Source organism: Polypterus senegalus, chromosome 11 (genome assembly GCF_016835505.1).
Source record: "Polypterus senegalus isolate Bchr_013 chromosome 11, ASM1683550v1, whole genome shotgun sequence".
Taxonomy (NCBI): Eukaryota; Metazoa; Chordata; class Cladistia; order Polypteriformes; family Polypteridae; genus Polypterus; species Polypterus senegalus.
The window spans coordinates 160,111,498-160,126,700 of record NC_053164.1 but is presented as its reverse complement, the minus strand read 5'-3'; positions in this window follow the sequence as shown (position 1 = coordinate 160,126,700).

Below are 15,203 nucleotides of genomic sequence, written 5' to 3'. Positions count from 1 at the left end.
ACTATAAGGTTATGTTATTTTTAAAATGTTTCCTTTTCTTTTTCATAACTTCTTTAACATTAGTACTTCTCCTCCTGTAGGGGGATTTTGCTATATATATATGTATGTATGTGTGTGTGTGTGTGTGTGTGTGTATGTATATATATATGTATCTGTGTGTATATATATCTATATATGTGTGTATATGTATGTGTGTATATATGTAGATATGTATATATATATATATATGGATGTATGTGTGTGTGTGTCTATGTGTGTGTGTATATATATATATATATAACAGCAACACTCATAACAGTGACAAAACAATAACAATTACATTGTCAATCACGTTATGTTATTTTTAAAATGTTTCCTTTTCTTTTTCATTACTTCTTTAAAACACTATTTCTAGTGGTATTTTGCTAGTGTATATATATATATATATCTATATCTATATATACACACACACATACATATACATACACATATATATATATATACCCTTTGGGTTGCGAGCAGCTGTTGCTGGGGGTGCCAGAACCCATCGAGGAAGAAAAATGAAAACATTATTTGTACAAAATTTTAATTTATCTATCCATTCCTAAATAATTAAATGGGCAGGCTATTTCGTATCAGTGCAATACACTGCTTGTTAAAACGGATGACTCCTGTTCTTATGTGCAGTTAGTGCTAAGTGGGTAATATGAACTATTGTATCTGTTCAAGTTCTATTTAAATTTTAAATATAAGTAATTTTTATTTAGTCGACAGAAATATGTTTGGTGGGAATGTAAGTTAAATTTAGTCATCAATGCATACATTTTTCTTCACCATAGAAATTTAAAGACTAAATTCAACTTACATCCCTACCAAAGATATTTCTGGTGACTAAATAGAACGTACTTATATCCAAATAGAACTTGAAAAGATATATTTTTTCGAATCTGATCGCGCATTGTAGAGCGAATTGATGCGCACCACATCGAGCCTGCGAGCTATTGAGCTGTCGCCTGCCTGCCTCAATAAGTTACCCTCGCTTCACTCTTACTTTTTTACCGTTCATTTAATCATGGGTAGTCACGAAAAAATTTTAAAATGGAAGGAGGATAACACTGAGTAAGGCTTTACCAAAATAATTATTGATGACGAATAAAGTATCCATTATTCATAAGGCTTCAATTGGTGATCTGTTTTTCTGCGTTAACCTGATATTTTTTCATAGTTCTTCTCAAACTAAGGGGGTGCGAGGGTAAAATGAATTGGGAACTGCTGATTTATATATATTGAATATATTGAAATAGTTTTACTGTCAAATAATGCAAACAATACACGGCACGTGTTTTGCCCTAATTCTGGGCTCATCAGGCGTACACACTAACTGCACCCCCTGTCGGGAATCGAACCTCGGGCGTCAGTGCTAGAGACGGAGCCTCTCGTGTTGTGCCACGCGTGCGGTTCATTTATTTGACAGTATGTAGATCGGGAGATATATATATATTACATATATATATATATATACAGTATATATATATTATATTATATATATATATACAGTATATATATATTATATTATATATATATACACTATATATATATATATATATATATATAAATATACAGTATATATATATATATATATATATATATATATATATATATATATATATATATATATATATATATATGTAAGACAACTCCTGTAGCAACAATAAATGACTTTATTGAATAGACAAACCGGGGTGAACAAGTTCCTTTCTACTGCAGCCACAGCCGCGACATCACATAAAAAACATCAATAATAACTCATAAACTTGCAATATTATTTAGGAAAATCGCAACATTTTACTCACCAAAAATTCGGATTATTTGTAAACAAAATCCATCCTCCTCTCTTTCTTCAAAAACAGTTTAATTACTCTGTCGTACGGATTATCCGTGCGCTTCAGTTCCATCAAAACATCCCTTTCTATCGCATTCAAAGCTAATGCTGAAAGGCGAACCCGCCCTATGGTATTTCTGGCATAAGTTTGAATTCGCTTTAGGGCTGAAAATGTCCGCTTGACAGAAGCAGTGTACACGGGAATGCTCACCGCCAAATATACCAATGTGAACAGCTGCTCCATGCTCTCATTCAGATTTTTCTGATGAAGGAATTCAAGGAGATCAGTGGGAGATTTTCCTAAAAAATCATCCATGGCATACATTACAGTCAGTTCTGTTTTTAGCCGAGACAGATCAAAAAGCGCTCCGTGGTTCTTGTGTTAAACTGGAGAAGGCTGCATGCGTGAAATTTTTCTTGTATTCCCGAAATTTCTGGGGCTCGAGGAGCGTGACAAACATCAGGTTTTCGTGGTCTTGAAATCTGGTCTGTGTCTGGCAAATAATATTGTCTAGAATCCTGCCATGGAGTTGGCCGTAGTGAGCACGACGATCTTCGCTCGGAGCGTTTGCGGTGCGTTCAGTGGCCTCATAGAGTTCCTCATATCGGCTTCTATCCAATGTCACACGCCTGCTAGAGGGCCTGACTGACACCAACTCAAAATCTGATTGGTTGGAGCAACAGGTTAATCGACATTTATTCTGTGTTAGAGTGCCTACACAACAGATTGTGAAAGCCTCTTTGCCTGGCAACAAATGATGGCTGAAATGTGATTGGTTAAATGCTTTAATACGAAACTCCTCCTCCCACAGCTTTCGAGCTGCAGTCTTTTATAGTACAGTATATGGACGAAAATACGTTCCAGTTATGACAAATTTTGAATTGAAACCTGCCCAACTTTTGTAAGTAAGCTGTAAGGAATGAGCCTGCCAAATTTCAGCCTTCTACCTACATGGGAAGTTGGAGAATTAGTGATGAGTGAGTGAGTGAGTGAGTGAGTGAGGGCTTTGCCTTTTATTATTATAGATTGAGTAGATTACAATATGCAAGCTTTTGGGGCAGTTTTGCCTCCTACAGGCAAGGTGTAATACAGAAACTGAATTACTTGTCTTTATATACACACTATTAAAGAAACATGATTTTAAAACCCTTATGTGAGACATTTTTAGTGTTAAATATTAACACACATCTCCATCCTAAGATTCATTTAGCAAGAGTGGCCAATAATGCATGATCAGATTGTTCTGATAGGATAACTGTCCAACAAATTTTTGTCCAGTCCAAATTTCTGATGAGTTTCCTAACACTGTGGATCTCTAATCGGATCTCCTGGGTCAATTAGAGTGATGTAAACAGTCCTCATATCTGGTCATAAGACTCTTTTATCCATTCAAGCCTCATTATAATGTGTTCAATTTTAGCATAGGTTTAACTTCCCATTCCTTTCTCTCCTATTGTCTTGTTGTTTGCCATACACATTGTCACTTTAAAATCATTCTTGCAATTACATCGCTTCTAAAGAGAGTCTCTTCAGGAACCTCTGCATTGCCATGTTTATGTGAAACCTGTGTAAATTCATTCTTGGACACAGTGTTTGTCCAGTTTCTTCCACATAGAGTTCAGTGTTGGGTATTTATATGATATTAATATCATATTTATATGGTATTTTTGTAGGCATTATAAATTTTACATGATTTTAAGTGAATTCAAACTTATCCCTTACTTAACAAAAATAAGTGTAAAACTTAATTTAAATTATTTTTCTGTCCAAGGAACTGAATCAATATTATGAAAAATGCAATTATGTTTCAACTTTTCCATCTGCAATAATCTAGATCGGGGTGGGCAATGTAGGTCCTGAAGAGCCACAGTGGCTGCCGGTTTTTGTTCCATCTCAGTGTCTTAATGAGAAGTCAATTATTGCTGACGAAGCACTTATTGCTTAAGTGACATTTTGACGATTCATTTTAGTAGTCTTGCTTGTCAAGGTTCGCCACCCTTAATTGCTTTTATCAATCTTAAAGAGCTGCATTCACTGTTTAATGGCTCCTTATTAGCAATAAGATGTAAATGACAAAGCAGCCAGCAGTTCTCCATATAAGTTGTTTCCATTTACATCTCTGTGTGTTCATCATGCACTGTTTGATTTAATAAAACACTTAATAGTAAAATGTGATTAAACGTTTTAGGCTTCAAATCATTTGGATGACATCCTTGTCAAGGAAAAAAATCTATGATATAAGATCCTTACATTGCAGACTACCAAGCCATAAAATTAAATAAAAGTCTGAGATTGGCAAATATTAGTTTCTAATTAAGAAATTGGGTTGGAATGAAAACCTGTAGCCACTGCGGCTCTCCTGGGATGGCATTGCCCACCCCAGTCTAGATTTATCCCTCCTATGTCAGGAAGGGGATTCAGAGTCTTCTTTAGTAATGTTGCTGTGATTTCATCATTTTTATTGAAAATGAGTGAAAGGATGGAATAAAATCAATGCCCCCCTCTTTTTTCCACATACTACTAATTAAACCACTGGATGGTTATTTGCATGCTTCAGGAACTCAAAAGTATATTATAAGTTTCAGAATGCCCCCTAAAACACATCATCTGCCTTGATTAAAATATATATAATTATTTACGTTCTGGTGTTTGGTTATCTGCTTGTCAAAATAATATGTTTGATAATGTTCCATTATTGTCCGGTCTTTTGAATTGTGGATGTACAGTATGATACTGTGCAAATATAGGAAATGAGAAAGAGTGTCACTGCACTGTGAAAATAGATACTGAGCAAGTACTTTAATGGAACTGCTGGAATCAGCTGATAGCTCTAATAGATGGTTTTAGTTGGGCTTCAAAAAATGGCTGTGCTATATCCTTGCAACACAAAAGTGAGAGTATTTTAAAAGAATATGGACAAAGGAGATTTGATATATTGATGTAGCCTTCATTAAAAGCCAAATTAATAAATAATAGTCTAAAAATATCCTTTCCAGGCAGCATGTAGAGACAGTAGTTCCCTATTATTGTACAACACTTCTCCTAGAGTGCTTATGTACCTAGGTTCGCTTGAAGCACTTCCAGTTAATGTAGTTTCCTGTTAAAGTCAAAAAATATGCTCTCAGATTATTTGACATCTCTCAATTTCCCCATGTTAATGTGTTTTAGCATGCCCTAGTAACCTATCCAAAGAGTGTTCTTCTTTTGTTTCCACTGGCACCAGCGTACCCAAAGCTAGAAATAACCAGCACTATAGCATGCAACCTTCTTGATGTCGGCTCCCATTTTATCCCAGATTCATGGCTGGATGAAATAGAAAACTAAGAATGACCCAAATATTTGATGTTTAAAAGAGGCAGAAAATACCTCTTTATTCCAATATGATTTTATTTTCTTTGGTAAGTACGGTTGCAGTATTAAATTGCATTTGGTATACTAATTGAACTATTGAATACAGCAATAATGAGTGATAATGTGTAATGTTTTTGCCTTTTATCCTTTAAAATGTAACTAGAAAATTTATATAATGGTAAAATTATTTTTTTATTCTTTCTACTAGCAATATATTTATCTGCATTGCTTTTTCTGCAGTACAGCATACATTTCAATATACTGCTATAGAACTTTAATTCTATTAAACATACTGGGTAAAACTATCCTCATAACATTTGCCAAAAATAACATTCCAGATTAGATCAGTAGATCAGTTTGATCTACTTAAATTTCTACATATGAATTTCAAGCTCTATAAACATTTAAATGTTCACTTTTAGAAGAGCCATACATGACTTTTATTATACAATTTGAAAGTAACAGAGTCCTAAACAAGAAAAACATCCTTAGGCAAAATTAAACTGCTATTTCTCCACTAAACATGTCAACACTACATAATTTTGCTATTTGTGAGATGCAGCTTTGTTCAAGCTAACCTTTCCTTCATCATACATTAATTTAGAGTATTAATAGGTGGGTTATTTGTCATTGTGGATACGTAGCAGATGTAAAACTCAAAAATGTGTTTACTATGTTCACATTATTCAAATATTGTTGCATTCATCAAGTCTTTGTCTCTCTTGCAGCAATTTTCTGCATCTCTTACAGTTCTTCTGTATTTTTATGTATGACTGTATCACACTGTATGTTTTTGATAAATGTGTACTTTTCATAATTGCTTTTGAAATATAAAATATCACTCTTGTAAACAAAAACTCAAAAGAGGGAAGAGATAATATTGAACAAAGAGAAAAAGCTAATCTGAGAAGCCTAAGCTTGCAAAGCTGAAAAAATTGCTCTGTTGCTTTAATTCTAAGTCCAGAGCTAAAACATCATTTGCCTGCATAACACACAAAACTTATATCAGCCCTGGGTCCTGTAACTAATCATGACGTTTGAATTTCTGTTTTCTAAATGATTATAAGTGGATTTTAATTATTCATTTTTAGGATACATAGGCCCTTCCTACTTAATATTTACTGGCTATTAATATTTAGTTAGGTTTAAACAAGCTAGAACTTTAAAAGAGATCGAAGTTAGAACATTTTTTAAATTTTGACAAATTGACATCCATTCTCTAAGTGAATTGTGACCTCTTTCTGTTTGGAGCATACTGTGGTCAGGCAATGACCTAAACTAACAAAAAAAAAATCTACTACCAGATATGTCCTAGAAGACTTTCTGAACAATCGAGACACGGTGGGAGCTAAATTTTACAAGATGACACATTTTATGAAAAATCTCTTACATGCCATTAAATGTCATTATATACACCTGCTCTTTCTAAATAACTGAAAAGATATCACAGTCAACTGAGGTTTTATTTTGTTGCTTACTTAAATTCTCTATCTCTTTTTAATGCTGTAGCCACCATTATTTAGACTTTCTGTTTTGTTCTAGATGTCTGTATTTGCTATTCTCTTTTCGAAATTTAATTTATTCTATTTTTGGGCTTTCACACTCACCTTATTCTAACTTTGGCTTTGCCTGTCCCACTTGTTTTGCTGGTCCAAAATGTGTACACTGGTTTTTGCCTTGCAGTGATCCTTCAGTATCTATTAGCTGTTTCCCTTGTGTATTAAAGCCGTCATTTTAATGATGCGTGCAGCTTTCCTGCAATTTTCCCTGCAGGGTAATAATGATGAGTACCAAAGAGGGTGTAACCACCAAACATAAGGTAGAGTAATCTTACAGAGTTTTTATTTACAGGAATTAGTTTTTTTTTAGTTTTTTTTTTTTACTTACTGTTCTAAAAAAGAGCTTTTCAAGTCATACTTCTCTAGGATTTCTACATAATACCTCTATTGGGTACCTAAAATGTTCTAAGTAAAGTGATGAAAATGCAAAAGATAATGTTTATGTGCATGGTGGCACAGTGGTAGCGCTGCTGCCTCGCAGTAAGGAGACCTAGGTTTGCTTCCTGGGTCCTCCCTGCATGGAGTTTGCATGTTCTCCCTGTGTCTGCGTGGGTTTCCTCTGGGTGCCTTAGTTTCCCCCCACAGTCCAAAGACATGCAGGTTAGGTGCATTGGCGATCCTAAATTGTCCTGTGTGTGTGTCCTACGGTGGGCTGGTGCCCTGCCCGGGACTAGTTCCTGCCTTGCACCCTGTGTTGGCTGGGTTTGGCTCCAGCAGACCCCCGTGACCCTGTGTTAGGATATAGTGAGTTGGAAAATGACTGACTAATGTTTACTACATCATTATTCAAATTAATTTGCTAAAGATAAGGTGTTAAAATGCATATCTAAAAAAAGTACAAAATTTCCCTAAAGATGATTATTTCATTTGGCACCCAAAACTAACTGTGTAAGCCCTTTGCAGTTAACTGTGCAACACACTCAGCAGACCGTGTCAAACTCATGAGTGTTGCAGAAAAATTGCTCTCAGCTGATTTACCATCTTGATAAAACAAGCTGTTCAGGCAAAAGACATCATCAACTGAAGAAAACCAGTCATTAGTCCTAGGAATAATGGGTGTAACTCACAGATTTTTCAAATTAATTTAGTACTGATTTTCATAGGACACCAGTCTGATTTTAACACATAGTGATAAAAGTAGGAAAAGGTGTGATGGTTTCTCTTTCATTACCTTACTCAACTGGGGTTAACAAATGAATGATGTAGTTACTAGTTAAATCACTGTTGTACAGTATAGCAAATAAATATGGTACATTGGGAAGGTCACTATGAGTAACAGTTGTATAGAATCTGGCTCAGAAAACTACATTCTGAAATAATTAAAAAAAAGGAATTATCATTGCATTTCATTTCCCATTCTTTTTTAAGAAATTTAAGAAATAAATACTAGCTTCATAAAACTTTCTAGCTGATTTAACAACAAAGCTTAAAGCAAATACACGGTACATTGATTTTTCATTTTATTTTCATCAGTGCTTTCTCTGTCAAATAACTTCAAGTTGATCCAGGCTATGAGTTTGGGGCACAGTCTTTCTAAAGTGATTGCTTGGTTTTTTAATTTCTTAAGTAAGATTCTGATTGAAACTTTCAATTTAATCATCTATGTTTATATACACAGCAAGTTTGAAAAAGGCCAATGCAATATATTTATTTTAACAGGTGCCAGGACTGCCAGATTTTGAATTAACCATACTCCAGTTTCCTCCCACGGTCCAAAGGCATAAAGGTTAGGTGCAATGGTGATCCTAAATTGTCCTTAGTGTGTGCTTGGTGTGTGGGTGAGCGTGTATGTGCCCTGCGGAGGGCTGGCACCCTGCCCGGGTTTTGTTCCTGCCTTGTGGCCTGTGCTGGCTGGGACTGGCTCCAGCAGACCCTCGTGACCCTGTGTTAGGATGTAACAGGTTGGATAATGACTGACTGATGACCATTGATATCATCATTGTGGTATATTGTGAATTAAGGTTTTGAATAAAGTTTTATAAACCAGATAACCAATGAATAAATAAGGGGGAGTGGTTAGTAACGGAGAGTAATGGAGACGGGTGTCTTTTGTAAGGTTTCAGTTTAGTGTGCGTTAATAAATTAAACGCCTTTCTGAGTTAACCATCTGCCTTGCACTGAATCATTTACGGAAGCTTCCAGAGCGAATAAAGAATATTACATGGTGTCAGAAGTGGAGAGAGTTCGTCCTCTAGAAAACTTTGCAAACTTTTCAAGCTGAACCAGAGCGAGAGCTGTCAGTTGCAAGATAAAGAGACCCGGAGAACTTACGACAGGCAGCACCAGCAGTAAGTTGTTTCATTTGCTTTTAAGTCCACACCAGTGAAATGGACCAGTTTAAGCCTCCGCCGCCACTAGTCCTTACCAGCAATGTTACTGAAAATTGGCATAGTTGGGAACAGAAATATAGGCTGTACATGACCACGGTGGAAATAAACAAGAAGACTAAAGAAGTGCAAATCGCCATGTTGTTGCATACATTAGGAGAGGAAGTGTTGGAAGTTTACAATACACTTGAAATAGCCAAGGCAGATTCAGAAATGATTACAGTAGAGGCAATTTTGGAATCGTTAAAAAACTATTGCACACCAAAGAAAAATGTGGTATTTGAAAGACATCAGTTTTGGACTTACGATATGCAAGAGCCCCTGGAAATAGACCGGTTTGCTAACAAACTCCAGCAACGGATCAAAATCTGTGAATTTGGCCCTACAGAGAATTATATGATAAGGGATAAAATTGTCTTCAGTGTTAAAGCTAAGCATGTGAAAGAAAACTTCTCAGAGAGCCTGGTCTGACTTTAGGAAAAGCCGTTGACATTTGCAGACAAATGACAATGACAAAAGTGAAATTAGAAAATGAAGTGCACATGCTTACTTGGGCACAAAAAGCACAGACACATAGCAAACAGAAAACTGTTCAGAATGTGGTAAGGAATTAGTATAGAGACAAAAATGATAAACTTGTTTCTTACAAAAGAGATAAAGGTGATACAAAATCATGCAACAGGTGAAGAAGCATGTGAACAATTAAACCTAGTCAAACGAGTTGACAAGGTACAAGTGCACTCACCAGCAACCATACAAGAGTTAGTGAGCACATATCCTGATGTATTTCAAGGTCTGGGTGAATTCCCCGGTGAACATCACATTCGTATTGATCCAGAGGTGACACCAATTGTACACGACTGTCGGAGAATTCCATTCGCTATTATGGATAAACTGAAAGAAACTCTATGTCATCTAGAACAGCAAAATGTTATCACACCAGTAACAGAACCGACAAAATGGGTTAGCGGTCTGGTGATTACGGAAAAGAAAAATGGCAAACTGTGAATATGTCTAGATCCACGTGAGGTGAACAAGGCAATCAAAAGGCAACATTATTCCATACCAACTTTCAATAAAGTCCACAGCAAACTGGCAGGAAAAAAATATTCACCATTCTGGATGAAAAGGATGGATATAAGCAGATCAAGTTGGATAGAGAGTAATCAATGCTCTGCACTATTAACACTCCATGGGGACGGTACAGATTCAAATGTCTCCCATTTGGAATTAAATCTGCAAGTGAGGTCTTCCAACAGAAGAACAGCGGAACATTTGGAGACATACCTGGTGTGCACATTATAGCAGATGACATGATTATTGCAGCTATAGGTGAAAAGAAGCATACAGAGATCCTTCACGAGGCGATGCAGAAAAGTATTAAATTCAATGAAGAGAAGATACAATATAAGGTTGTAAAAGTTATTGGACACATAATGACAAGCAAGGGAGTACTGCCAGATAATGACAAAGTGAAAGCAATTGTCAATATGCCAAACCCAGAAGAAAAGAAGGCTTTGCAGCACCTACTGGGCATGATTAAATATCTGGCACAATACATTCCCAATGAAGCAGCAATAACAGCAATAACACTTGAGACAGTTTGTGTAGCTGTGTATATAGCTCTGTCTATATAGCTCTATAGTTTCTGCCCAATTCAGGCAGTTAGGGTTTGGGGTGCCATTCGGTCTAGGTTGGCCTTCATATTTTACTTGTACGCCCTTGTGTCTCGGTTGGCTGACTCAGAAAATGAGTAAATGCTTTAGAACACAAAGCTTGTGAGGATTAAAAGTTCACTCTTTGCGGGAAGTGTTACTTGTTACTTACACTGATCTAAACACTTGCGTTTTTATAAATACTGTGAATTTTGAGATATTGCATGGTCCTAAGCCAATATCTTAATTCCAAAAAGTTATATATATATATATATATATATATATATATATATATATATATATATATATATATCCTCTTTAATAAAAGCCCTGTGTGCATCCAGGTGTCCGTGTGTGTGTGTCTTCTGGTGAAGTGCGCATGCATGGGGACACGACGTACATCGCACCATGCCCCGCCCATGCGCATGGCACTGTGGATGCACACACACTGGAAGCTGAGCACACAGTGAATGGCCTAGCCGCGGCAGCGCATGATAAGCAAATAAAGCACATACACTGGAAGCTGGGCACACAGTAAATAGCCTAGCCGCGGAAGCACATGATAAGCAAATAAAAGACATCATTGCTGGGGAGAGTGCTGATTAGGTAGTCGCAGCCGCGCACATAAAATCCATATCTGGGGAGGTGTCACACATACAATAATCAGCTACACACCAGCACAGATTAAAATACTTGCTGGAGAACTGCACAGTACTTGCTGAGGAGACGACACAGTCACGATTATTAACTGCACATCACACATTACGTCAGTTGCTGGGGACACTCTGCTGATTGACCACTGTTGTGACAGAAAATTAAAGTCATATTAAGGACATCAAAGCCAGTATTACTGTCAGAGAAAATTACAGGCATTTTATGGAAATACAAACCAGTATTACTGCGAGAGAAAATTAAAGGCACACAATACACTGATGCATATTACAGCCACATACAAGCCAGTATTACTATAAGAGAAAATAATAATAATAATAATAATACATTTTATTTATTTTATATTGCACTTTATATGAACAATCTCAAAGTGCTACAGAGTAAAATAAAGTAATAAAACAGAAAAAAAATATATTATGGACATATCTACTAACAACATGCCACCCAAAAAAAAAAAGGACACGTCAAGTAGAACAAAAGACACAGACAATCAAATCCTATATAAGCAACATCTCCTGGAAGAACGGTCAGCTCAACAAGTAAACATCAACAAAAGAAAGGCTGAAAGACAAAGAAAAATACGAGCAAATAGATCGATTGAAGAAAAGAAAATGAGCGTCAGAAAAACGCTAAAAGAGAAAGACTCAGAAGAGCAAACTTTACAAAAAGTTGACATTTACTTGCAAGAACCAGTATTCAGCCATGGTCAGTTATATGTTGGATTATCAAGAGTTAGAAGTTTTCCAGATGTTGTTGTCAAAGTTGTAGATGGTCCTGAACAAGGCAAACTCTTGCCAAACTCAGACAGAATATTTACAAGAAATGTTGTCTATAATGAAATTTTATAGAAAAATTTCATGAGGTAAAAAATATAACATTTTTACACTAAGGCAATATTAATTATACTTACTGTATTGTCATATACGTTTCTATTTCATTTTTATTATTTTACTTTAGGCTTCTTGCAAAAATATTTTTGACAAAAAAAAATGAACACAAGAAACAGAATGAGGTCAAGGTCCCTTGCCATTTAATATAGACTGTTCCTACTAATGTTTATGCACTACTGTTCTAGCGCCTGTTATTGTAACGGGCTTAATGTCTAGTATATATACTGTATATATATGTGTATAGTGTATATATATGTATAGTATATATATATATATAGTATATATATAGTATATATATAGCATATATATACAGTGTATATATATATATACAGTATATGTATAGTTATATATCTATACTAATAAAAGGCAAAGCCCTCACTGACTGACTCATTCACTTACTCACTCACTGACTCATCACTAATTCTCCAACTTCCCGTGTAGGTAGAAAGCTGAAATTTGGAAGGCCCATTCCTTACAGCTTACTTACAAAAGTTAGGTAGGTTTCATTTCGAAATTCTACGCGTAGCGGTCATAACTGGAACCTACTTATGTACATATATACCGGCCATAGCCTGCAGCTCGGTCGACGTGTGAGGCGGAGTTGCATCCCTCATCGTCACGCCTCATTTGAGTTCCTCCCCATATAAGGCCGTCCGTCAGCGGCAATCCAATAGAAACTCTTTGCAGCTGAGGGGCTCACGTGAACTGACTGTGAATGCAGTACGCAGACAAAAAGCAACAGCTCCAAAGAGCGCTGAACACAAAACGCATCACACAATTGAGAAGGCAGCAAAAGAATATGAAGCGAGTGACGTATACAGGCATATTCATAAGTGCAGCTATTGTGAAAACAAAGCATGGTGTAAACCGTAAGTTTAAATTAAGTTTATAGACACGCTTCCATTGCCGTTTGTCATGCCTACGACAAATACGATATTCACGAGATACAAGTTTAATGAGAAGACACGAGGTATAAACAAGACTTTGGATCACTTTGTAACGGAGTTAAAATTGCTGTAGCAAGAAACCTTTAAGTGCTTAGCTGGTCTTAGCTAACATTAAATAAAGCTGTGGACATCGCAAGATCACACAAGAGAGCGGCTCACGTGAACTGACTGTGAACACAGTACGAGTGGTCACTTTGATGAATGAAACTTGTTCAAAAAACGCATTACGCAATTGAGAAGGCAGCAAAAGAATATGAAGTGAGGCATACAAGCATATTCATGAGTGCAGCTACTTTGGAAACAAAGCACGGTGAAAACCTAAATTTTAAATTAAGTTCATAGACAGGCTGCCGCTGGCATTTGTCATGCTCACGACGAATACGATATTCGCGAGATACAAGTTTAATGAGAAGATGCAGGGTTTAAATGAGACTTTTGAGAGTTAAAATTGCTGTACTGGAGTTTAAATTGCTGGTATGCCAGGTCTGAGCTAACATTAAATAAAGCCATGGACATCGCGAGATCGCACGAGATAGCACAAGCACAGCTGAGAAGGTTCCATGCATGTACCCAAGCGGTTCATGTGAGCTGTAATTGCAGGACAGGGAAAGGTTAAATTAAGTTCATAGACACGCTACCTCTAAATATTTGCAGGCAAATCCACAACTTAATACCGGGAATGCATGTTAAACATCTTAGATTCATGAGTACTGATTTGGGTAGTGAACACTTCGATGAATGAAACCAGTTATCTTTACAACGGTTGACAAACACGGAATATAACTTGAACACGACACATCCTCCAAATACAAACCTGGTTGAAAGAAATAATGATAATCAAATCCTTGCTGACAGCAACACTCATAACAGTGACAAAACTATTACATTGACAGTCATGTTACGTTATTTTTAAAATGTTTCCTTTTCTTAGCACAAGCACAGCTGAGAAGCTTCGATGTATGTACTCCGAGCGGCTCATGTGAACTGACTTTGCAGGACTGGGAAAGGTTAAATTAAGTTCATAGACACGCTACTGCTAAATATTCGCAGGCAAATCCACAACTTAATACCGGGAATGCCTGTTAAACATTTTAGATTCACGAGTACCGATATGCGTAGTGAACACTTTGATGAATGAAACCTGTTATCTTTACCACGGTTGACAAACACGGAATATAACTTGAACACAACACATCCTCCAAATACGAACCTGATTGAAAGAAATAATGATAATCAAATCCTTGATGACTGCAACACTCATAACAGTGACAAAACTATTACATTGGTATATATATATATATATATATATATATATATATATATATATGTAGATATATATATATGTGTATATATATGTAGATATGTATATGTATATATATGTATACTGTATATGTGTGTATATATATATATATATATATATATATATGTATGTGTGTGTATGTATGTGTGTATATGTATGTGTGTAATATGTAGATATGTATATATATATGTGTGTATATGTATATATATATATGTGGATGTATGTGTGTATATATATTGTGACAAATTAGGGCTGTATCGTCCCCTTGAACCCCTGTCCACGACTCCAGACACCAGGTAAAAGTCCAAACAATGACTTTATTAAATTGCCACAGTGCACAAAACACCCTCTCCTCCACTATACTCATAAATCAAAAATAATAATACAATAATAATCCTCCAACACCCAGACACATTGCCACCCTTCCACCCAGCTCAGCTCGCCGTCTGGGAGCTCCCACAGACCTTTTATATTACCTGACCCGGAAGTGTTCCAAATCCCCAGTCCATGTGATCCTGTATCACTTCCGGGTCAGGTAAAACGTTCTTTTCTTCACCTCGGAAACCCTTCGCTCTTCCTTTGATGAACTTCCGGGTTATAGGGCACAATTAAGTCTTTGGTCCTCCCTGCAGCTCCCTCT